The 26,534-nt window shown below is 37.5% G+C and overlaps 1 protein-coding gene across 4 annotated transcripts in view; it reads left to right on the forward strand.

Moving 5' to 3' along the window:
- The window catches only part of KLHL29 (kelch like family member 29), a 415,683-nt gene that overhangs the window by 63,164 nt on the left and 325,985 nt on the right, over positions 1-26,534 (forward strand). For 2 of the 4 annotated variants that reach the window (XM_087917962.1, XM_026710472.2), the window contains one exon: positions 12,987-13,074. The exons of 1 other annotated variant lie outside the window; for it this stretch is intronic. The gene's annotated coding sequence lies outside the window, so the exon portion shown is untranslated. Of the gene's footprint in view, positions 1-12,986; positions 13,075-13,207; positions 13,335-26,534 lie in introns of those variants that run through there. One more of the 4 variants, XM_087917967.1, reaches the window with a different exon arrangement.

A 26,534-nucleotide genomic window follows, 5' to 3' on the forward strand; every position in this document is an offset into this window, starting at 1 on the left:
CACAAAAACCTATGAACAAGCAAAGTTTGGGGTAAATACAAGATTTCTGCAGTGTTTGGAAGAAGTTCCACCCAAGCATCCTTGGCCTATCAAGAGAAATTATGGATAAAAATAGGCACAATGCTATGCAGTTTTACCCTGCCTAAAAGAGAAGCGCACACTTTTTGTGTTGATAAGTATTAACATTCAAAGTAGGTCACAGTGCCTCTACTGAATATTTCTAATAGTATAACCCTCTCTGATTCCAGAGTTTAATTACAACAGGGATCCCACAGGGTTGCTAATGTCATGTCACAGAGCTAGTGAAGTTCTTTGATTTAAGTCATATATACACACATATATATTTGTTTTCTTAAGTTTTCGCGGGTACTTACATGTATGGCATTCAGCTTTGTTCGGGTATTTTCCCACATCATTGTAGTTGTGCTTTTAAAGTTGTAGCAAAGTTTTGGCAGAATCTCATCTGCCATCATCTGCCATCATCACAACCAGAAGCCTGATGATGGCAGATGAGATTCTGCCGAACGTTGCTACAATTTTAAAAGCACAACTACAATGACGTGGGAAAACCCGAACAAAGCTGAATGCTATATATATATATATATATATATATATATATACACACATACATACATACATACATATACATATACATACACATACACATACACACACACACACACACACGCACACATATATGCAGGTCTTGGCGTGTTCGGGTCTTTTCCTGTGTAAGATTGAGAGCATCTTGGCAACGTTTCGATGAGGTCCCAATCGTCCTCTTCAGGCTGGTGCTTTCACCTTCGTACTTGTGCAAGCAAAGCACGAAGGCGAAAGCACCAGCCTGAAGATGGTGAGTGGGACCTCATCAAAACGTTGCCAAGATGCTCTCCATCTTACACAGGAAAAGACCCGAACATGCCAAGACCTGCATACCTGTGCCCGTGAAAATCTATATATGTGTGTGTGTGTGTGTAGGCTTCCAAATAATTGACAGTCTGGTGGAATCATCTATTCATGCTTTCAGGTCTTTTTTCAATCTCTATGGCTTCTCTGATAATTCTTTCAAAATTCCTTCAATTCCTTCAAAACAGACAGAAAAATAGCAGCCATCCTTAGAAACCCCAAAGATAAAATTGACCTGGAAAACCAAGGCATATACGAAGTCCCCTGTGCATCATGCCTGGCCACATACATTGGACAGACCAATAGAAGAATAAGTACCTGCCTGGATGAACACAAAAATGCAGTAAAAAAGCTGGAACACACTTCCCCACTAGTCCAACACATGAAAGCCACAGGTCATAGCATCAACTTCAATGGCACCAAAACCCTAGCCACTATAGAAAACCCCAGCCACAGAATTATCAGAGAAGCCATAGAGATTGAAAAAAAAGACCTGAAAGCATGAATAGAAGAGATGATTCCACCAGACAGTCAATTATTTGGAAGCCTCCACTCACAAACAAAAAAATCTCCACACCACTAGCCAGGCAAACACCTGGCCACAAACAGATTCCCCCCTGATACCTCCAGCTCAAACACACCCCAACCAGGCACCCAGATGAAACCTAGCTTCCTAACAAATGATAGCTGTCCATTTACTCGGAGCCAAGCTGCACTAAAGGCCTCCAATACAGGAACACAATGTTGCCAGCCAATCAAGACACAAAAAAGCCACAAAACAGACAGAAGATATTAGAAACACCAATCAAGCAGAACACAGCAAACTCCAAGACTGGTAAACACAGACCAAGACTCCCAACCAATCAGGATCAAGAAAAAACCATTCTGGCAGAGCAGTAAGCTAGCCCCAAATTTAAAACAGAAACAACTGTAAAAGTCTGACTCACAGACGAACACAATACAGAAGCCTGATGATGGCAGATGAGATTCTGCCGAAACGTTGCTACAACTTTAAAAGCACAACTATAATGAGGTTGGAAAATACCTGAACAAAGCTGAATACCATATATATGTATATATATACACACACATATACATATACATACATACATGCATGCGTACATACATATGTACATATGTGTGTGTGTGTGTGTGTGTGTGTGTGTGTGTGTATATATATATATATATATATATATATATATATATATATATATGCATGCATGCATGCATACATACATGTATGTATGTATGTATGTATGTGTGTGTGTGTGTGTGTGTGTGTGTATGTCTGTCAAACCACAAATGGTAGCAAAGGAATGAAGAATGTTAATTCAATTGACTTATTTTTCTGCTGTTAATGGTAAGTACCACCAGCTGCAGATGATCAGTATTGCTTTTCATCTGCCTCTGTTTGGTATTTTTCATTGAAGCTGACATGATTGATGGAGGCAGAATTGGAATGAAGGGTGAGCACCTCAACTTCTTTAGCCATTCTGTTTCTGATTGTGCTTTTATTACAGGAGTCAGCTTGGAATGTTTAATTGCTTTTGGAAACTAGCAACTGCTGATGATGTCAAATGCTGATAATTGGTTTAGGACACAGATATGCTATAAATTAAGCTGAGGTCATCTCAGATAATTTGTGTATTATTGCCTACTTTCTTGGGGCGAGGGGGAGAGGGAGGAGGTGGAAGGCACTTCCTTGCTTGCTTTCAGAAGAATTTCATGCCTCTAACCCAGGGTGATGATTTTGTGGATCATGGAAGTTAAATAACAACACATTTAAACTCGGAGGTATGAAAGCCCTACTAGGTAGGAATAAATTCCACAGGAAAACTAAAACTATTTTTATTGAGATTGGTAATAATAACTAAATCATGCAAGTCTGTTTGTGGAGTTCTTCGTCTTCCGTATAGTTCATTGAATTAGAGAGGTGCTTGCCTGAACCAGTTCCAAATATTTTGTTATTTTCTTGGTTTTGAAAAATACTTCTCTCCCTTTTGCTTAGTCAACAGTTCCCAGATATTGCCATCATAGCCACTTTCCTTACTCTCTGTGAGGTATTGGGGAGAACACGACATATCACATGTATGTTTTGATGCCTGTTAAAGGACACAAGTATGTAGTTATGTTATTTGCGCAATTCCTTAACTGATACAAGTGTCATTTTTACATCACTGTGACTGGTGGTGAATATCTCCGTCTAGATGGCATTCTGTTTTTCCATAGATAAGCTGTGACCTTTCAGATACTGAACTTCATCCCAGTAGCTGTAGCCCACTATGGTCTGGGAAAAGGAATGACAGGGATTACGGTTTAGTAATAGCTAAGGTTTTCTATGCCTGCTACAAAGCAGGGCTTCTTAAACAGCATATTATATCAGACAATGGACAGCCTTCAATAGTGATAATGTGCAAAATACTTTTATAATTGCTAAAGTTACTGAATAATGTAGATCTTCATAAAGCACTGCTCTCCAGAATATTAAACATTTATGTTAATTTGAAAAAGGAAACGTTAGGCCCTCTTTTCATCCATCAGCAATTAGATGCATTAAATATATATCCCTGTTTTGGTTGCATTTCATCCTGTTACCTTGGCAGTGATTAGTAGGGAAATTTAATAGGATTCTGAAGGCAGCCTCAGCATTTTTAGTTGGATAGCCTGCTCATCTTCAGTAAAACAGGAGTGTAGGACTTGGAAATTGGATCCAAGACATTCTTTCTATACCGAATAAAATAAGTCTAATTTTACCTTATTTGCCATGCATTTGATCAAATATTGGGTAAAAAGTTACGTCTTCCACATTGAATGCAGAACAGAAGGCTTCACAGTCTCATACATGTTTTCATATAAAACCTGCAACATTCTATGTGAAACTGGAAACATTGTTCCTGCATAGTTTTTTAAACTCTATAAGTCTTTAAAGGAAAAATGCCAAGTTTAGTTATATGTTACTTCTAGATACAATTTCAAACCTCTGCTGTAATCTTTACATATAATTAGAAAGAAACACTTTTCAAATAACAAATACCTCCCCGCCTCTCTGTACACACACACACACACACACACACACACACACACACACCCCTGTGGACATCACAGCCAAAAACAACTAAGTTTTAGCTCTTTGTTTAGCATCAAGGTTGTTCTTTGTTTTTATATTTCAAGTTCTTTTGCAGTTGTAATGTCTTTGGCAGATTTTATAAACTAATATTTTCCGTTAGCGCAGTTACTACTGTGTAGTCATTTGAACTCCTTTATTACATTCCTTTTTTCTTGATTTAAAGAGTTATGTTGCTCATTGAACTCATGTTCATGCATGGGAATCAGTTACGAACTTGTTGTGGCCTGCACGGATTGAACAGACAAACAAAACTTGTTAACAACTCCATTAGCACAGTTCCTTTTCATCAGGCTTGGATTCTACCTAATGTACCACTAACCATTATTTTCCTCACCTAGTTTGCTCAGCAGTGACAGATAATAGATGAAGCCATTACAAATATATTTGACACTGCATCCCTGAAGATGTGAAAATTGAAGTCTCTCATCATGATTTAAAATGTGTGCTCACTTGCTTTAATGAGGTGGAAGAAGTAGCAGTCGAAATAAAGCAAGCCAGATTTCTATAAACACTGGCTGGCTGTTATTCGGGTTAATATACTGCATCACGCCCATATAGTGACGAAGATAGCTTAGGTTGAATTTGTGCTCCATCAAGTGTTCTTGTGGCATGATTTTTTTGCTATGATTTGACAATTCAATAAAATTTCATTGGGCTCATGAAAACATATATTACCTTTGTTTCATCTATTTTTTTTTTTTTGAATTGTGGTATAATGTGCACTTATTTGGAAATCGTCCTTTGCAGTAAAGTTTGGTAGTGATTTGTGAGAATGAAGGCAAACATCTCAACTTGCCCCTGTAATATGAGGGAGCTCAGACACTGACCAAGATGGCCTCCTCAGGGCTGGTAGTGGAAGAAGGAGCCAGCTCCTTGCTCCTTTCCTTCTTCCTTTATCATTCCGCTCCACCACTATGGGTCTAACCAAGGTTCTCCCGAGAGAGTATTTTTTAAAGGCTGAAGGTATAGGGGTCATGGACATGAGTTTGGGCCCTTTGTTTTGGTGGGATGCAAAGTCTCCTCTGCCACACTCTTTTAGTCCTTAGTTTTATTTATTTTTTCCCCATTTCAATATGTACAAAGCACAAACTATTTTATTTGTTTGGTGCTCTTGATAATCGATTTACCTACACAGCCACAAATGGGAACAGTTTTGATTAAATTGGGTATTTCTATATTTTCTCTTTTCTTTTCGCAAAGAGGGAAATTATACGTATACCACAAGCTTTGTAAATGAATGAAGTACACCGTTGTGGATAAGGGCCATTCCTTAGGAAATGACGTATAAATCTAAATTAAGCTTGAAACACCACAACTTTTCCCATTTTCACAGGAAGAAATCATTTGTAAGTATGAGAAGGATTGAGGCTACAAAGATAATTGTTTTTAAGTAGCCAAACTGTTTCCTAGTATTTTATTTTTCTTGGTACATTCTGTCTTAGATCCTATTATACTCACAGCCCTATACGTCCTCTTTGTCAAGCCTCCCTTCTGTACCCTGCTTGATCCTTGCTCAGCCTCCCTTGAACCCTTAAACACACTCCCTGACACTCTGTGCCTCCCTTGCACTCTCACACAAACACCTTTCCAGAAGCTCCCCATGCCTCCTTTGTGCCCACGTGCCTAGCTGTGCACCCTCCCCAAGACTGACTTGCTGTGCCTCCCTCTCTCCCTTGCACATCCGTACCTGCCATTCCTTCCTGTCAGCAATCGTCTATCTTTCAGCTTGATGGCAAGTCACATTTTTGCTGGTTTCCCCACTGACTTGATTTGTGGGAAAAAACCAGCAGGACGTTTCCTTGCCTAATGACCATCGGATTTGGTTAACAACAGCAATGGCGATTGCAGAGATTGCCATTGCTAAGTGAAGCGTTTGTGTTTTATGATACTGTTAATTCAGCCCTGCGAAATATTCCCAGTTTTTCCCAGTTCTGATTCAAGTTCTAGAAAATGTACACTTTTTATTACCTATGTTTTCCTATAGACTGGCTAGAAAAACCCACGTACTTCTTGCTTTCCTCTGAACTGACCTTCTAGCTGGAATACACTGAACTTTTGTTTGCCTATTGATTTATTTTAGGAAATACACTGAGAATGGCTGCCATTTTAACTTATGATCTCTGGGCAGCTAACAATCAACAAAAAAGAATATCCTAAAACCTTTTAATGGCCCTAGAAGCATCTGGAGAGAGCATGAAATAACTAGGTTTGCAGCACAAATCTTTTTCTTCATCTGTAAGTTATCTTCTTACTAGTTTGCAGCTTCCTTGCAATATCCTAGGAAGCATTAAGACAGATAGACCGGTTTCTGCTGACAGTGGGAAAATCCCAGAGATTAATCTGGAGAATTAGTTTGATATAGATATATTGAGTAGAATAAGAAGAAAATAACCCATTTCTCTAATTTATACAATTTGCTAAATGGCAAACATTCTCTTATCTATTTTTAATTTCTGTAATAACACTGAAATAAGTGCAAACTTCAAAAACAGCTTCAGAAAGTCCTCACTTACCGAATTCAGTTGGAACCAGCAACTCTGTCTCTAAGCAATGTTGTGACCATGCTGGATAACAATGTTAGTTCCACTGAGATCTTTCAGCAAATCACCCACAACTGTTAAGAGCAATGTCACATAATTGTGACTTACAACTTTCTTCTGGTGTTCCCATTGACTTTGCCTGTTTAAAGCCATAAATGATGATTAAATGACTATGAGATGCTGCAGCCATTGTAAATGTGCACTGGTTGTCAAATGTAATTGCAATTACATGACGGTGGGCGTATTGTGATGGCTGCAAATTCAAAGGCTGGTCATAAACCTCCTTTTTCAGTGCAGTCAATAAGCAAGGGCTACCAATATTACTCTCCCGCATAGATGAGAAATGCTGAGCTATATCATCGGAAACTATGAATGCAAAGCATTGGAGAAGATAATTTACTCTTGGCTTGTTACTCCTGGGCCTGTGGCTGCATTTCCTAGTAAGTGAAATGCAAAGCACCAAATGCAAATTCCAGAGTATCAGAAGGCAAGACAAGAAGCAATAGATGGAAGGAAAGAAGCAACCCGGAACTAAGGAGAAGCTTTCTAACAGAACAATCAACCAGGCTTGCCTTCAGAAGTTGTGGGTGTTTCATTACTGGAGGCTTTTAAGAAGAGGTTGGACAGCCATTTGCCTGGAATGGTACAGGGCAGAGGTGTCAAACTGATGGGCCGCAGGCCGGATGCAACCCGTGCATGCCACGCTAATCCCTGCTTCACAAAGGCAAAGAATGTTGTTTGACACCTTTGGTATAGGGTTTGATCAGAAGACTTCCAAGGTCCCTTTCAACTCTGTTTTTCTGATCATTGGGGGAGTGAAAATATCCTAATAAACCAATTTCTGTTCTATCACAGTATTTCCACCTGATCCCCACATTCTGCCCTTGACTTGCATGCTCGTGTTCAGCAAAATTCAGCCTGGTTGCTCCAACTGGGCGTTCAGTGCATCTAAATTGTACTGTTCAGGAAAATGTTGCCTGAAATCATAGGTGCTACAAACACTTTAGTATTATTTGGGAGGGTTAAGAGATGGGCAAGATATAAACGGTAGTATCTATTGACTTGTGCCTGGTTCTTGCTAGAAAGCAAATATCTTTTGATTTGCATGACTTAAAAATATTGACATTGACTGGATAGAATTGTGCAGGAAGGTTATGCACTTCGTGTAGAAGAAATGTTTAATATGGAGAAAGATGTAATCAGACGAACACTTATTTATAGTCTGATGTCACAGATTGATTAAATAGGCGACTTGGACACTATGAAGTTGTGCAGGTAGTGGATTTTTCCCTTCATGCCAGACCTTAAGCATTTGAAATCCTTGCTTTTTCTTTGCCAGTTCACAACCATATTTCCAAATCGTAACAGCTTGAATGAAACAGCAGTTCCAGATGTCTGCCTGTTGAACTTGAAACAAGCTCCTACATTAATAAAGATATTGGCAGCTATGTCTGCATTCAGTGGTTTGCAAACCTCTATACCTCCACCTCCTACCAGTGGTATATATTCTGGGTTTTCTCTAGGCTCAATAAACGTAAAGTCTCTCATAAATAGATAACGTGCAATAATATGAAAAGTGCTGGCGGCTCTGTGTCTGAAAACAACCATATTTCCTAATATTTAATCTTTCCTCCAGCTATTTCATTTAGACCTATGTTTCTAGGCTTTGGATTTATTGCTGTAAATTTCTCTTGGTGGTGTGTTTTGGATTTTTTAAAAAATAAAAATAAAATAAAAGCAATTAATTGTTTCCTCTAATTTTAAGTTAGTCATCTAAAAATATCTTTAGCACAGCTTTAGAAAACGAGTAATGAATTATGAACTGAGTGTTGGGTGATAAAGTAACCTTGCTAACTTGCAAACTTTCAGTATGCATTAGAATCAGTACTGTAGTATTTATGGTCATGCACATAATCCATACATTGTTTTCTCTGAATGATCTATAGAAGGGGATTTGTCACATACTGCTTTTAGAAACAAGAACATTTTTGGACAATAATTATAATTCTTCACTTGAAAATATTTCTCAGCTGCCGTTACACCGTGTAGGAGGTAAAAGTATTTGACAAACAAGAGCTCAGTGTGTGGTGTTCAATGTCATGTGAATGAGGCTTGAGGCTGTACAAATTGCCTTTCTCTCCTCTGCCTCTATTATGCCTCCCATAATATAATCTGTTTGGTTTTGAGAACAGATGTGGGTATTGTGCTACCCATGTTTGCATCATTGATAGATAGATGCAGCAGAATACAACCAGATTGGACTACTGCAATACACTCTGCATAAGGCTGCCCTTGAAGAATATCAAGGAATTTCAACTGGTACAGACTGCCTCTGTACTATATCTCTGCTTTGTGATCTGTACCAATTTCCAGTTTGCTTCTTGGTCCAAGGTGCTGGTTTTAACACTTAAAGCCCTTCATGGCATCAGATGGGTCTACCTGAGCAGCAGCCTCTCCCCAGATATATCAGCCCGCCTCATTATAGTTGGCAGAACGGCCATGTTGCAAATACCATCAGCTAGGGATCTTTAATTGGTGAGTCCCAAGAGATAGGCCTTCTCTGCTGTGGCATCCTCCTTAAAGAACATTCTCCTCCCAAAATTAGGTTAGCTCCATCCTTTTGTCATTTTGCAAAGCTCTTAAGATTTGGTTTATGTTATCAGGCCTAGGGCTTTGATGGAATCAGATTTGATTAGATGCCTCCATTGTTGAGCTGGCCATTTTTATCCTCTTTTTGTCTGGGGTTTATAGATTTGTTTTTTATACTATTTATTTCTTAATGCAATTTCTTTATTTTTTATATCTTTTATATCTATGTTTTTTCTCTCTGATTGTAAACCTGTCACCAATTTTTGGTGAGATGAGCAGCTATACAAATTTGATCAATCAATACATTGGGTTGTATTAAGTGAAATACTAACAACACTCTTATTCATTCAAAATTATTTTTAAAAATGATACTGTTTTATTGAAAAGGTGCCTGACATAATTCATTGTGTATTGAGATCCCTGCATCATTTATAATTAAAACAGAGTATTTCTTGTGGGCTTCTTTTAAAAACTAAAGACTCTTTTTAAAAATAAAAGACTTTTTCTTTAACTAAGTAGAATAATCTTTAAAATCCTTTGAAACATAAATATTAAATGATCTTTTGTGGCATTAATTTAACAGGCCTACGCAAACTAAACATAAAATTGATCTGTATTCTTCGGTATACATTCTATTTTTTAAAACAATAGGCGCTTGATCCAAAACACTTTTGAGTGAAAAAAGAAAGCTGCTAGTGAAAAAAAAATTGCATGTTAATACAATAAACATTATTGTGCTAGAGTAGCGGTCTCCAATCTTTGTGGCTTGGCAGCCCAGCTGGGGGGTGAGAGGGGAACCACACCAGGCAAGTGGTGGGCCAGTGCACACCTATATGTCATGTAGCTCGACTGCAAATTGAGCTGTGCATGCTTGTGTGTGCTGGCCCACTGCTCCTGCAAGTTGAACTGTGTGTGCATGCACACTGGGCTGTCTCTTTTACAGCCCGGTTCCGAATAAGCCACAGTCTGGTAGTGGGCCACAGCCAGGGGGTTGGGGACTGCTGTGTTAGAGACTCTTGTTATGTTTTATTTTTACAAGTATACATATTACATATATTTGGTGTTTTTTTTTACCCTACTCCTTTATGAGATGCAAAATAATTCTTGATATGAGCAGAAAGTACTAAACTGAGATATCCATATTACTTGAACAATAGTTCAGTACTGAATGTTGTGATGGGTGATGGAAGTAGCAGTATCGGATGATTTTAATTTCAATCTTTACTTGCTCAGGACAGTACAGGTAGTTCTCAACTTACAACCATTCATTTAGTGACAGTTTGAAGTTACAGCAGCAGTGAAAAAAGTAACTAACTGCTACTCACACTTATAACCATTGCAGCATCCCCACAGTCACATGATCAAAATTCTGGCGCTTGGCAAGCCAGTATGTATTGACCTCAGTTGCATTGTTCCAGGGTTATGTGAACTCCATTTATGACCGTCCCTACTGGGTTCTGATATCGAAATTCAATGGGGGAAGTTGGATTCACTTAATGATGCCGTGTGTCACCTAAACTGTAGTGATTTCCTGAACCATGGCAAAAAAAGGTTGTAAAATCAGGTGTGACTCACTTAACAACTGTCTTGCTAAGCAACAGAAATTCTGGTCCCAATTGTAGTTGTAAGTCGAGGACTACCTGTATACACAATAGTTCAGGTATTCCTTTGCCCATAAGAATATATTTTTTTACTAAATCCTAAAAAGAACAAGGATTTAAGATGTCTGCATGTCTTATTCTTAAATTGACATTTGATTACTTCTCAAATAATGTGCAAGAAACACATAGAAAAGTTACAATTTTAAAAATGTTATAGAAGATGCATTGCACGAGAATGAGCAATTACCAATATAACTATTTATTCTAGTTTTTAGTTTTTATCCTTAGGATATTACAGGGGGAAACGGTAATAAAATGCTGAAAAGTGACTTACAGTAAATTGTTTTCCAAGTTGGGCCTTGGAAAAACGGTGCTATAAGCAGTGGTGGAATTCAAAAATTGTTATTACTGGTTGTATGGATGTGGCTTGGTGAGCATGGCTTGGTGGGCATGGCAGGGGAAGGATACTGTAAAATCTCCATTCCCAACCCACTCCAGGGGGAAGTTTATTGCAAAATCCCCATTCCCTCCCCACCCCACTAACATGCTTTCCAGCTCCGTTCTCCTGTGCAGGGCAACAAAAGAAGACCCAGCCGATCAGCTGGGACTTGGGGAGCAGAGAATAGACGGGGGCGGGGCCAGTCAGAGGTGGTATTTGCCGGTTCTCCGAACTACTCAAAATTTCTGCTACCGGTTCTCCAGAACTGGTCAGAATTTGCTGAATACTGCCTCTAACTATAAGCAGATTGTGAGGTAAAACTATTTTTATTGTTAAGTGTTCTTCTGATGCTTTATTTTCTGGCTGCTCTTTCTGACAAAGAAAACCCCAGCTAACAAAAGCATCTGCTATAATAAAGGCACAGTAAAGTGTCATAGGACTCTCTTAGAAGCGGTTAACATTTACACCTCTAAAAATGACTTAATGCCTCTAAATAATTTTGATTTGCTTCTCACCATGAATCTGTTTGAATTACTTTCTTACTGTGTAAATGTTATCTTTAATGGCTATTTAAATGGTTGCATGGTACTGTATTTTATGAAATATTAATATAATGTGTGTGAGTCTGATGGAACCAAAGAACAAAGGACTATTTTTATAATACATTTGTGAAAAATTGCTTTCTACGCAAAGTACAGCGAGAGTGGCTTTCTATATTGTCAAATGAAACAGTTTCGTGTGTGACTTTAGGCATATACAGTACTGTTTATGTAGAAAAAGCTATTTGAACACATAACAAGACCGAAGAGTCTCCCCAGCATTAATTATTGGGGCGGGGGAATGTGCAAAACCACATGTGGATTTTGTTTTTTTCATCTGTTCCTCCAGGAAGAAGATAAAACTATAACACAGTTCTAGAAACCCAAAGTTTCTAGAACTAAATAGCTGTAACTCATTTAGTTTTCCTAGACAATATTCATTGCTTCCCTAAAATCTTTGTTGTACAGGACCAAAGTGTGTCATAGTAAAAATGTAAAATAAATACATAGTGTTACGTGCACTTTAAAAGATTTTTTTTAAAAAAAGGATTCCTAGGCACTGCCAGCAGTTCATTTTGTAGAATTACATGTCATAGGCGATAAGGATTATTTTCACATTTATTACATCCAAGATAGGCCATGGATAGAAACTGTCCATTTACACTTTCTTCTGTGAGTCCCGACCCTGGATAAAATGTTAGATAAGACATAGGTACACAAACACAAGCACACACATTTTGTACTTTTTTTTATTTTAGATTAAAAAAAACCCATACAATCCTCAATAATTGCCTAGATTCTTCCTGTTGTTTATAATAACTCAACTACTTCTTATGGAGACATTGAGAAAGACTTAACTTATTTATATATTTAACAGAACTAACCAATTATTTAAATACATTTTGCCCTATCTGATATCAAATGTCTATTTTTAAAGGAATCACTATATAAAAATTGCAACAAATGCTATGTGAGAAGGCTTGACTAGACTGGGCTATTTTTCAACGATGTGCTAAGTTTCTCCATATATTGATATGATGGATTCTTCAAGTTATCCAGGGAATTTTTTTTTTTACATATAATTCTACTTAAATGTGTAAATTATCCAGAGACAGGCAACATGGCAATGGAAGCAACCAAAGTTCCTTGCATTATTTTTATTTGTGATTTGTAAAAAGCCAGCATTCGTTTATATGCGTTTATATTTCAGAAAACCATTTAACTGATTTATTTCTTAATTTTTAGGTGATCTGGTTTCACAAATAGACAAGAATCTTGGGGCTACTTTCATTTACAAGATACTGAATTAAAAACAGATTCTGGAAAGTATAAGGTAAGCTTTTAGTGCACTTTAAACATGCCCGTGTACTATGTGCTGTCCTGTCTGTGAACTGGTGTCAGTTTCCTAATTTGTGACTGTTTATAATCTGTATTAGTTTACCGGCCTCTCTTGAGGTTATTACATGTGAAGCTATTTTGGGAATGACCAGCAATATCTGGTAGAATGGAGAAACATGCAGGCTCATATACTGCTATTTATTTATTTTTGTCAAGGTGCTGCAGTGGAATGAGTTACTGCATGGTGATACCAAGGTCAGTTTTTTATCGAAACACTTTAAAACAATGCCCAGAGATTATTTCCAGTTCCAAACTTTTTGTGCGTTGTTCTTTTTCTGTGGAGTAGTCTTTAGGAACTGTTTAATAGACATGGAATCTGGTATACAGCAATATGCTGCCTCTGTAATCTTTAAAAATACGAAGGTAAACTCTAAGCATATTTTGGTCCTGTGTTTTATAGTTTGCCATATTTCAGCAGTTAGAACCAAGTTGGAGATTTCTCAGAGCTCAGATGAGCTGTTCTGAAAGTCATGTTCTCGCAGCATCATAATAAAGAACAACCTGTGTTGATGGGGCAAATCTCCCCTGTTTTGATGCATTTTTGTTTTCCTGAAAGATGATTCCGATGTCCTTTGAGGCTCAGAAAAAAAGGAAGAAAAATCCATGCTTACATTAATGTTGATGTCTTGTATTATATAAAAACTCTAATTTAAATTTTACTCCCCACCTTTTCAGCAGTTGACTTCAGCAGTTTTGGATTGATAAAATTTGCCTGCTATGATCTTTATTCTTGATGGTTATCTCTGAATTTCTTTGCATTCTCTAGTATGTATATACATTCAGAGACACCCTATAGATACTACACCACAGAGAAATAGTCTAATAAAATGTAAAGGATGATCAAAAATAACTTTTGATAGGGAGCAGAAATGTCTCCCTCTGTAATAGGAACAAGTATTATAAGTTAAGCTATGATGCTGTTGTTTTTAATAACTTTAGCCTATTACCTCAGGAAGGTATGTGGGGCAGGGAATAAGCTAGAAGTGAAACTTCAGTTACAGTATTAGAGGCTTGCACACTGTTAAATTGAATTAATGAGGTTATTAAAAGCTTATTGCAGGAGAGTCCCAACAGTGAATCCCTTCATTGGCTACTCAGCTTAGAAAGCAAAATGCATCAGAATTTTTTAAAAAAAGTTATATCAATTCTGACTTTGAAAATAATAGTGTCAGGATTTATTTTTCTACTTCTGGATTTGTGTAGGGTTCTTACTTGGTTGTGATTCACATTCATATTTTTTAAAAAGCAGTTAGTTTCTTGCAACAAAATTGGGTTCTTCATTTTTTAAAATCTAAATCGTTACTTTAAAATTAAAGGTGAGATTCTTAAGGTTCCTTGGATGCCTTGATCAGATAGAGTTAAGTTCTGGAATTCAAGAGATGTTAGTACTGTTTACAAGCCAACATCATTCACAAAAACTACATGTAATCATAATGAATATAGCATAGTCTTTCAAGAATATAGAATTTCTATAATATTAAATATTTAAAAATTGAATCTTACAGTATTTTCCTTTTTCTGTTATATAGGCATTTATTCTGATACATGGTTTTTTTATAGAAAATAAGAGTGAGTTTCATTTTCTTACTTTCACAGGAGTCATTTTTGCATTTTTTTCATTTAACCTATGTTGTCAATCTAAAGATATCTGATTAGTTAGCTGCTTGCATGAGGTTTTTTTTCCTCCGTTTTTTCTCTTTTATACTGTTGATGTTTGAAAAAGAATCCCCAAAATAAGCTTGGACTAGGATTGAGCCGCTTATGAGACCAAACTATCTTTTTCTAGCTCAGATATAATAGCAAAACAATATAATTTACAAAAAACCAACAATGGGGAAACAACAAAGCCCATTATAGGTAGTCCTTGACAATTGGAACCAGAATTTTGGTTGCTAATCAGGGTGGTTGCTAATTGAGTCACCCCTGATTTTATGACCTGTTTTGCCATGACCTACAAATATATCATTGTAGTTGTTAAGTGAATCACTCGGTTGTTAAGCGAATCTGGCTGACTTTGCTTATCAGAAGCTGGCAGGGAAGATCACAAAAGGTAATCATATGACCACAGGACATTGCAATATAAGCCAGTTGCCAAACGCCCAAATATTTTCTCATCTGACCATGGGGAAACTGAAAGAGTCGTAAGTTGAACACTGGTTGTAAGTTGTTTTTTTTCAGTGCTGTTGTAACTTTGAACAGGTGCTAAACGAATGGCTCTAAATCGAGGACTAGCTGGACATGGATTTGAGGTACCTGGAGGGTTTCTCAGAGGGATGACAGGTTTTCAACACTTTGCAAAAGAGCTGCACATTTGCAGCTGTGTGCCCTTTGGGGGAATGCTGCTACAGGGGGGCAGGGACAGTCCTGGAAAATGCTCATTTATGTGGTCCTTCCAGGAAGAATAGTTTATTGATACGAATAAGAGTAAGCCAACTCTGCAGGAGTTTACTGAATGAGAAGAAACACCCAAAGAAGACAAACCAAGTTCTAAGCCGGGTATGGTTTGATTATGTGCATAGCACTCTTGCACAAGCTGCAGCCAGATTTTTGCCCATGGTTTTGAGTAAACTTGGCTACTAAAGGTTTTTAATTGAACACTTCTTTCAACACAAACCGAACCTGTATAACTTAAATTGAGATCCAAGTCCTGAGCGTTTATGTAATTGTTTCCTTTTGGCTTACTGGGTTGGAGGAGACTCCAGGTAATCCCTCATATCTCACAGACTTCATGTGGCCAGATAAATGTTGGTGACTTTATTTCTTTCTTCTTTTCTGTGAGCTGTTTGCTATGCACACGGCAAGTGTATTAAACCAATTTCAGGAAGATGCATCATTCTATCATAGAAATACTTTATGTATCTTATTTGGCAGAGATTTTTTATTTATGCTGAAAAACTCCCAATAAAAAATGATTTCAATTAAATATATATTAAAGGAAACATTATTGCTAAATGTCTTTTTAAATTTTATTATAAAGGAATACATTTCCCTCTTTTCCTCAGCCTGGAATTTAGAGTTGATTTTCTGGCAACCAGAGATAAAAGTATAATGGAGACTGTAATATAGTTTTAAAAGACAGAATGCCTGCATGCTTTATTTCAAGTAGTGGCAGGCTTTTCCCATATTACCGGAATAACTTTTAATACAAATAAAACAAACTGAGATTAATAGCAAAGCATGAATCACTTTGACATATCTAAGAGAACCGCCTAGAGATAGGACTCAGAAATTATATTATACATTATATTTACTTTATACGCATTATCGAATACCCCATTATTCCCCTGAATGTCTTTAGGTTTTCTTTTTTTTTTTCTTGTTTTGGCTTAATTTACACAAATTTAACATGCATTCAAAATGTAGTTCTCTCTCCACTAATACTGGTATTTATGCGGAATGTCTGTCTGGAATCATTTTTTTTTTTTAAGAAAATATGTTAAGAGGTAGGCATAATTTTAATGGATTTAATATATTAAATTATTTTAGGAATAGGTGTTCAGAAAGGCTCCTCATGATCCTATCTTCAATATGTGGGTGGTAGGGAGGTGGTTTGGGTCCACCACCATCCCCTAGAAATTGCCGGGCAAATCAGATTGGCACCAATGCAAACTTGGGTCTAAGAGTGAAGTGTAAAGGAACTTCTTTATTACTTACATTTTGTCATTTTTGACTGAATTGTATAGACCTGCAACTTTCAAACTGCTGCCAAACGTCTGACCTCTTTCAATGCATGTTTTACCAGAATTATATGTCTCGGTGCCTTCTCAACTCATTGTCTTCTGCAGTACAAGTAGTCCTCAACTTATAGCCACAATTCAGTCCCAAATTTTTGTTGTTTAGCAAGACAGTTGTTAAGTGAATTTTGCTCCATTTTATGACCTTTCTTGTCACAGTTAAGTGCAGTTGTTAAAAACATGGTTGTTAAGCGAACCCGGCTTCCCCACTGACGTGGCTTGTCAAAAGGTCTCAACAGGGGATCACATGATCCCTAGACATTAAAACGGTCGTAAATATGAATCAGTTGCCAAGCATCTCGAGTTCAACCATGTGACCGTGGGGATTTCACAACAGTTATAAGCATGAAAAATGGCCATAGGTTACCTTTTTCACGGCTGTTGTAACTTCGAACAGTCACTACATCAACTGTTCTAAGCTGAGGACTACCTGTATTTAGAAGTAGGTGTGATTTACTTGTAGAGTGGGGTGCCTGAGAATCTTCTCAAATCTATAGGCAGTCATTAAAAGCTCTTATGTCTGAGTGAGGTTATCCTCCCCTTCGAAGGGTGGTCTGCAATCTTATATATGAGCAGGTGGCAGCTGTGGCTAGTAGGGCAGTTTCACTGTTACATTTTTGTATGCCAACTGTGACCGTTCCTGGATGAGGAGTTTTTGCTCATGATCAAGTTGTTTCATGTATGGACTATATAATATGTTCTCTGTGGGATTACCCTTGAAAAACATTAGGAGAGCAACCAGTACACAATATATTGATCCTGAACAGTGTTGGCTATATCTGGATATGCGTTGATGATCCCAGAGCTTTGGAAGGTGCATTGGTTGCCAGTTGACTACTAAATGTCTCTCAAGTTGCTGGTTGCCTATATGACTTTGAACCAAGTGATCTTAGGGAATGTCTTCTCCTGTATTCATCTGCCCATTCAGCTAAATGAAATAGGTTCAGGTCTCATCCCTCCAGAATTGTCACATTCCCAGGGGCAGCCTTTACCTTCTGGAAATACCCATCCAGTCAAAAATCATTCAATCGCATCTTCTCTCTTTGCCAGGCACACTTTGGTTGGAAGGTGGGGTTGCAGGCACGTAGTATTTTTATTTGTGTTGTTTTTGTGTTTTGGAATTTGGGGAGGGGCAGGGATTTGAGTGAACTGGTAGCTCCGAGGATCAGCTGAGAGCAAACTGTTCAGTTTGCTCCGATGATCAGCCATTTGGCCCACCTGCCTACCTGGGCTCTAGGCCTGTGCTTTATACCTTGTTTTCCAAGCTTAGCTAATTCATGTGGCACAGTGGATTGCTGTGCATCAGCTGTTTAACAGACAGGGATTGCGGAAGGTCATCACCGAACCGGTTGTTACACCGGTTGAATCGCACCCTGGGGTTATGTATCTGTTTAGATAAATCACTATATAAGCATTTTATATGGTTGTTTTCTGAATAAATTCTTTTTCTAAAGTGTTACTTCAGTTGTGGCTTGAGAATATTTTTAAATGTTTCTTAAAACACCTACTTGTTATATGAAAGCACTTTTATGCTGACTCTCACTTAGACATCTTACTGCTGATTCCCTCTGTCAAGTAGGAAATTTATAAAAAAAAGAAATAAAAAAACCTGGTATCCCAGGTATAAGGTACTTGCATGGGTAAAAATAAAACAAAATGAATCAAACTTGCACTGCAATATGTGCTTGAAATCAGATGTTAACAGTATGGTAATGAAACCAAGCTATGCCTGTATACTTGATACTCAGTGTTTTTAAAAACTTGTGAGAGCAGGCTTATTAGGAAGAAAAGCAAATCCAAACTTTAAAGCCTTAATATTCCCAGGAAATAAATTCTTACATTCCCAGAAAATATTTTTTTATGTTTCTTATGCAGCACCTGCAACATTTGCCAAACGTGACGCCCGTTTTTACATTTAACTTTTGAATGTTACGATTGCTCTTGTAGAATGAGTATTTTCATTTGCATTCAAAGTTCCGAAATAGTCATTTGAAGGTTCTCAAAGGCAGTTTCAAGAAAGTATTTGTCTTGGTGCTGGTTTTCTGTCTCTGGCATAAAAATAATTTATGCCTAGCACCTCAGGAAATCTTATCTCCCTGAGTCTTGGATATCAGGCTATAAATGCAGAAGAGTCCCAAGGAGAAAGATGATGTATCATGTTATCCAATAATGCTGTGTAGTGACTCATAATATTGGGAATGATGGAACACAAGGCAGATTTCCCAGTTGAGAGGTAGGCATATTGGCCATCATCTTATTTATGCTAAGCCCTTCCTTCCAAAATTCTTATTTTCAACCCAAACATTTTATGGAAAACAATGTGCCATCTGTCCTAAAAATTTGGAAAACTAATGTTTTCTTAAAAAATAATTGAGTCAGTTATTTTTATGACTTTAACTAACATTATGTTATATAAAATATACACCATCCTAACTTTCCCTCTGCAAAGTTCTAGTTTTTTTCAAGCTTCGTGTAATGATCAAGCTAACAAAGCGGTGACGTGATGAAATAAATTGTTGATCAGCCATTTTCATCTGGTCTCTCATCTGCCTGAAAGTGTATTTTCTAAAGATTCATATTTCTCACCTTTTTTTTCTGGATTAGACCATACCTTGTATTCCTTTATGTTCCTCTACCAAATATCTCAGCTTTTTCCTTTCTATCTTCTCTAGTGGTTCTGCCTTTGTTTTAGCCAAAAGCTGCCAAGAAATGTGGAGAAAGGTGCGTTTAATTTTTATATCTCCTGTCCTGTCAATTCAGACTTTTTCTTTTTTCTGTCTGCTTTTTTCCATCATGTTGAATGCCTACAACTTTTTTTTTTTCATTTTGGAGGGAGAAACATTTGCAGATGGTGGTCTTGAATGGACCAAAGACAAACAAACATTCCTTCCCATCTCTCCCCTTCTTCCTTTTCAACTAGAGTAGGCATTCCAGTTATTGTCAAACAGCAAAACTCAGAATTCCTCACCATTACTGTAGCTAATGGTCTCTGGATTCAAGACAATTCTGACTGTTTCAACTGGGATGTTGTCCAATATTCACTTTCTCAGGCATGGTTTGGAGAGGAAAAAAGCTTGGGTGGAAGAGACATCCAGTTAGGTCTTAAACTTAATTGAAATGCTATATTTTTCTGATTTGTTTTACAGTGTGTGTTTGTATGCAGTAGTTCTCTATTAATTATAACAAGTGATAATTACTACCAGCTCTCTGATACTATTCTCCAGAACAAACAGACTGACCCTGTGGTTGTTTATACTATTGGTTTGTCTTTTTTTAAAAAAAATGACATCTTTCATCATGACTGTAATTAGATGTTCTGTTCTTAATGTACATCAGACATAGTATTTAAAATCAATAAATTTAGTATTTTTAAATTAAAATAATGTTTGCTGGTCTTATATTCCAACTAAACAAGGTATTTTTATAATGAATTACAAATATATGATTATAGGTAATAAAACGGGCATGCTGTAATTGTTTGGGGTCAAGCTGTAAAGGATGGCAACTCTAAAAAGACCACAGGAATATTTTATGAGTTGACATATTTTCATTGGAGTATATGAATTATGATATACCCAGCGGGTGGGGTAAAACCAGGGTCAAGGGTGATAATGAATTATGTGTCTCAGAGTCAGCTATACCCAGGCAGTGCCGGACAAGTTAACTCCCAATAAATCCTTTTGAAGTTTTGGAAGTTTGGCTCAAGACTCATGATTTAATTGGGGTAACTGCCGGAATCCTGACAAAGGAATTATATTAGAAACACAAACACACACGCACGCACACACACACACACACACACACACGTGTGTTTGCCAAGCTGAGCAATAACTAGAAGAGGTTTCCTCAACCTGATTTAAACAGTTTAGACTACAGCCTCTATTAGCTGATTGGAGGTGAAACTTGCTGGGGCTAAAGGGAATTACAACATTTCAAGTTTGGATTAGAAATTTGGAGAAAGAAAAGATTTCTATCATCTATTTAATCTGGGGCAGTTTTGATCAGCCTTAGTATTCTTCATTGTGTAAATTTCAATTTGCAGAATTTTTAATCTTGTCCGTGGTGATTGGGAAATCCTTGGCACTAAAGTCCATATATGGGGAGGGGCGTATGCAAACTTTGGAGAAATTAATCTGTGGTAAAACTCTGAGAAGTAGGGTTGCTACTTTTTTAATGCTAGTTATTAAAACCTCTGGTTTCTAAAGCATTTTATTCATTTGTTGACCAATTTAGCATCACTATTTAATAAAAGCATGCATATTACTTAATTTTGAAGTAGAGGGTCCAAATGGAACAATCTGATGATATGCGAATGAAAATAAACTTTTTCTATAGAGACAGTTGATCCCACAATAATTAGTAATTGCTGAGAGTGGGAAACATGGTGCAGGTTTCTGGTTCAATATAAATATACAGAGACAGCTTGCTGAAAATAACCTTGTAAGTCTCCAAGGTATATCAGGTTTTCATACAGTATCTAGAAAGATGGCTGGATGGCTTTGGACCAGTTGCTCTCTCTTCGTCCAGACATCAGGCTCGGGTGACAAGCCAGTTGATCAATTTCTATTGCAGCCAATAGATCAACACTTGATTGATCTGGGGTGGTGGTGGAACCCAGCGGATCTGCATTTGCGTGAAAGCATTTTGTAGTGAAAGTATTTTGCATGAAAGCATTTTGTGTGAAAGCATTTTGTAGGAAAAAAAATCTTGTGTAGCAGCATAATTTTTACTTGCCATTTTCATATCTGTCTTGGCTTAAGAGTTTCATAATTTTAGAGCAATGAATTCTTGATACTGTATGTTAATATCCAAATTGAGTTGAACATTCTCTACTTAGGGCACATTTGGTTTATTAATGAATACTGTGTCACTTTTTAATATATATTACTTTAAAAATGAGAACAGGGGGATGGGAAGGACAGACTCATAAGAAAAGAATTACAAGAGTATTATAGTCTGCCAGTTTTTTTTTAACCTGTGCTCACTAGTAGCTAATAAGCCGAAGTACTAAGCACTAATAAGCACTGCACACCAGAACAACTAGACACAAGACCAGACACCATCACTCTGCTAAACAAATAATTCCCTCAACATTGTCAAACTGTTTACTAAGTCTGCATTACTATTGCTATTAATCCTCCTTTCCTTTCACCCATCTCCTCCCACTTTTGACTGTATGACCGTAACTTTGTTGCTTGTATCCTAACGATTTTTATTGACTATTCCCTAGTATGATTTGATTATTTATGACTATCACTAAGTGTTGTACCTTATGATTCTTGACGCTTGACGAATGTATCTTTTCTTTTATGTACACTGAGAGCACATGCACCAAGACAAATTCCTTGTGTGTCCAATCACACTTGGCCAATAAAGAATTCTATTCTATTCTATTCTATTCTATTCTATTCTATTCTATTCTATTCTATTCTATTCTATTCTAATTACACATTAAGCATGGTAAGCTTTAGGACAGGAAGTTTAGTTTATTCTAATACTTCTGTTTATCTGAAACCATTATTGTAACAGTATTTCATAACTGCACATTGGCTACTGCAACTTCTCTCTATCTCTCTCCCTTTTCCCTCCCTCCCCCTCCTCTCCCTCCCCTCTCTTTCCCTCTCCCTCCCTATTTACAGATAAGGAACATCCAGATGTTCACAATAACCCAACGGGTATATCATTGAAAAGCTTTTGAGTATTAGCAAAATATTTAAAAGATAGATAAGATGGCAATTAACTGGATAGTGAAATCAACAAATCATGATTTGGGATTTTATTTTATATATGATGATCATAAGCCTATCATGCCCATTCTGAAATGAAAGCGCTATTCACAGACCAAGGAAGGCTTAAGGGTATGTGAGTTAAAAATCAAACCTCCAAAACTCCACCCCAAAAGTTAGCCTTGTTTCTTAATTCTCCTGCCCTGGGAAGGATGCTACAGTGCAGTCCTAATCCAGATTAGATACCAGTGTGGTTCCCTTAGACTAATTTAAATGAACAGATCAGTTCCATGTTGCATAAATAATATAGCCTCTGGTTTGACAAACATAATCTCAGAATAAAATTGGAGAGAACATTAATGAAGTTTGTTAGGTTCTTCCTAGGACTGTGATATTTTCAGGTTGTCTGCTAGAAATTTGGGCATGCCATTGATGTATTCTCTCAGTTTTGGAAATACAAAGCCACAGATTCCTTAATTATCAAGTATAGTAACAGTAGATTAGCTTCTCTCCTCCTCATTGGAATTCTAGCCATGTAAAAGTTGGTTGATTTATTTAGGCTCAGTTGAGTATATTAAAAGCGTAGTCCTTATGGAACACTTCAAGAAGATTTGTTGACTTTGTGGACACTTGCTCTGGTGAAGGACTTTGACAGGCTGTGAGAAAACCAATACATTTGTCTGCATGCCAAGAGCTATTTGGATTTAGAGGCTTGGAGGAGACAAACCTTGTTTAATTGTGCAAAATGAATACAAGTATGCTTGTCACTACACCAATATACATCTGCCTACATGAAATCAACATTATGTAGATAAAGGAGAACCAATTTATATAATCTTACAATTTACGCTGCAAACAACCGTTGGGATAGTAGATTAGCATTCTGTTACAGAAACTGAACTCAGAAGATCAGATTCCACAGTAATTTATCAAATGAGGATTTCACTGTTGGGGATCACAAGAATTAAGGTTTTGTGTTACATTTAAATATATGTCTTTATTAAGTATATGAAACATTTTTAAAAAATAATTACTATAGGACAGTGATGGCTAACCTTTTCATTGTCGTGTGCTAAAAATGCGCGTGCGCACGCACTCATGCCTGCACTCATAATGCAATGCATGCCCCCTGCATGCAGCTCTGCGCATGTGTACGCGACACCCCCCGGCGTGCTACATGCCGCTGTGCATGTGTTCATGTCTCCCACTCCCTGCGCATGCACAGCAATCAGCTAGGTTCTCCATCACGGGTATAGAAGAATGGGCAATTTAGTGCCTTCCATATGTTTTTGGATTTTAGCAATCATCCTCAAAAATAATAGACAATGGCAAAGGACTTTGAGAAGTTTAGATTTTCTGTTACATAGCGGAGGGTATCCCTCTTTCTTATAAATTAGAGATGGGATTAAAATGGATTTAGGGTTACCTCTGCTATGTGAGCACAAGCATTTGGATTATTGGTAACCTCTGTGAATGAAGTTATATTTTTTACAGACACATAACAGCTGTATCTAACTGTGTCCATCTGTTAGTAGAACAAATGATCGCTTCCTGGTACATTCCAAATTAGTTTTTGACTGTCCAGCACAAGATGGTTCAAGAGGTAAGGAAAGAAAGGTCTGTAGTTTGGATAGAAATTTCCAACTCACTGCTCTTGAACAGCAATCTATTCCCATTCCCAAGTTGGGCGGGGAAATATATTTCAAAGTCTCCCATTTTCCATGAGGTCACTGAAAGGAAAGATATAAATTTTGGTCTCTTTACCTGTAAACAGAACATGGGTAGGGAATCATTTCAGCCCAAAGAAAATATTGCAGTATAGAAGTCTTTTGGAACTGCATTACAACTTTGGACAGAGCAATGACAAGGTAACCTAATACACATGGCTAAAAAATATGATGCTTTGAGAGATAGTAGTGTCTGGGATATATCACTCAGAGAGCATATCACAAATCTATAAAACTATTTTAATCACTTTTTTTGTTTTTGTAAATGCAATTATTAAAAGCAATGCTTAAAAACAATACCGTATATACACACACAGCCACATACATATATACATACAAAACTCCTGGATAGTGTAATGGTTAGAATGCTGATCTTTGATATAGGCAACGCATAGGTACAAGACTGGATTTGAATACATTGCCTGCATCAAAGACCAGCATTCTAACCAGTACATTATCCAGGCGTTGTGTATGTATATATATACCTGTAGCTGTGTGTGTATACTGTTTTTAAGCAATCTAGGGATCCTTGACCAATGACTCCATAATGTTTCACCTTTCTACTTGGATATTAGAATGACATGAACTAAGAGAGTCATGCTGACTCTGACAACGTCTGGATTAACAAGGTCCACATCAGATGTTCAGGAACCAAGACAATCTGATAATAGGTGGGCTACTGGAACAAACCATACGCGGACAAGACAAGAGAACCTAGAATTGATGGAATGCTACTACAATAGCAGATCTAATGAGAGGGGATATATGAAACATCTGAGGAAATTATGAATGGACAGAAGACCTATATCCACCTTAACCAAGAAACAGCTATTACCGAATGCTTCAACATAGACGAGAGGAAGCTGATCTCATAGCTTTGAGGTAGTCCAACTATGCATTACATCCCAGACTCAAGAAGACCAGGAAGAACAACTGGATGTGCAGCCAACAACTGAAGTGAAACATCACTGCACAGTAGCTGATATGAGACATAAGATCACGGATAAACCTTTGAGACCAATTACCAAGGCTCAGTGGAGAAGTACTATTATATATGTACTAGATTCTAGAAAATGCTACTAGAACCCTCCCAACTATCTCTATTATCATCATCATCATAACTTAAAACAATTTGTTGATATTCATCTGCAGTTGTTGTAATTCTAGAGATGCTTGGCTATATGATCAAGAATAACAATACATATGCTGTCCCTACCCCTGGAAAATAAGGTTAGAGGCTGAGATCAAAGTAACTTACAGAGGTTAGTAAGCCATTGGAAGTACAAAAGATTGTGAAGATTAAGTATAAGTCTGAGCTTCTGGGAAAAATACAAGGGCATAAATCCATCTGAAGCCCTACAGACTGTTAAAGGCTCACAACTCTGGCTCTATGGCTAAGGAGTTACACTAAAGAAGCAGAATAAATACATATTTCCAAAGGGTCATCCAAGGTGTATTCCTAAGTGCTGTACAACAACACCGAGTATAGCAGAACCACCAACACAGAAACTGAACTGTACTGGAAGGATACATAGAGGAGAAACCAATCACCATCAGTAGCAGACAACTAGCAGTGGGTCAATAACATAAAAAGCTGGATGGTACCTGGCTTTGACATAATCCACACCTACTGACTAATAAAAATTAAAAGCAGTGCATGAATGCCTAGCAACACAAGTGAACCAGCAGGCTTTCACCCAAAGTGGCTAACATAAGGAAGAGAAAAACTGATCCCCACAAGGAACCACTAGCCAATAATCTGCCTCCCCACAACATGGAGAACCCTGTCAATAATCATAGGGTTTCAGGACTATATGGATCAGTACAAGAGAGCTCAGAAAGGCATTTGGAACAACACACTAAGGGCTTAAAACATCAGTTGCTCTTAGATAGAGCACTCATCCAAAACTTGACGTTTAGATAGACTAATCTGAGCACAGCCCGGATTCATTACAGGAAAGCCTATGATTTAATGCTTGTTAAGTCTACACATGGATCTGTGACTGGTGCTATAGAGTGTCAACAGGACATTAAGGGCCTCCCACAAAAACTCTGGGACTATAGAAGACAACACTGAAAATTAATCCAATTAATCCCAGCATTATCCCACCGCTTTCTGCATAGGGTCCAACTCCCTTACCCATATTAACACAAGAATGGGATATGGATGCACGTTCAAGAGTGAAACTACCTCCAGCCACCTCGTCT

The sequence above is a fragment of the Pseudonaja textilis genome, chromosome 1 (assembly GCF_049901715.1).
Source record: "Pseudonaja textilis isolate UNSWEBS1 chromosome 1, rPseTex1.2, whole genome shotgun sequence".
Classification (NCBI taxonomy): Eukaryota; Metazoa; Chordata; class Lepidosauria; order Squamata; family Elapidae; genus Pseudonaja; species Pseudonaja textilis.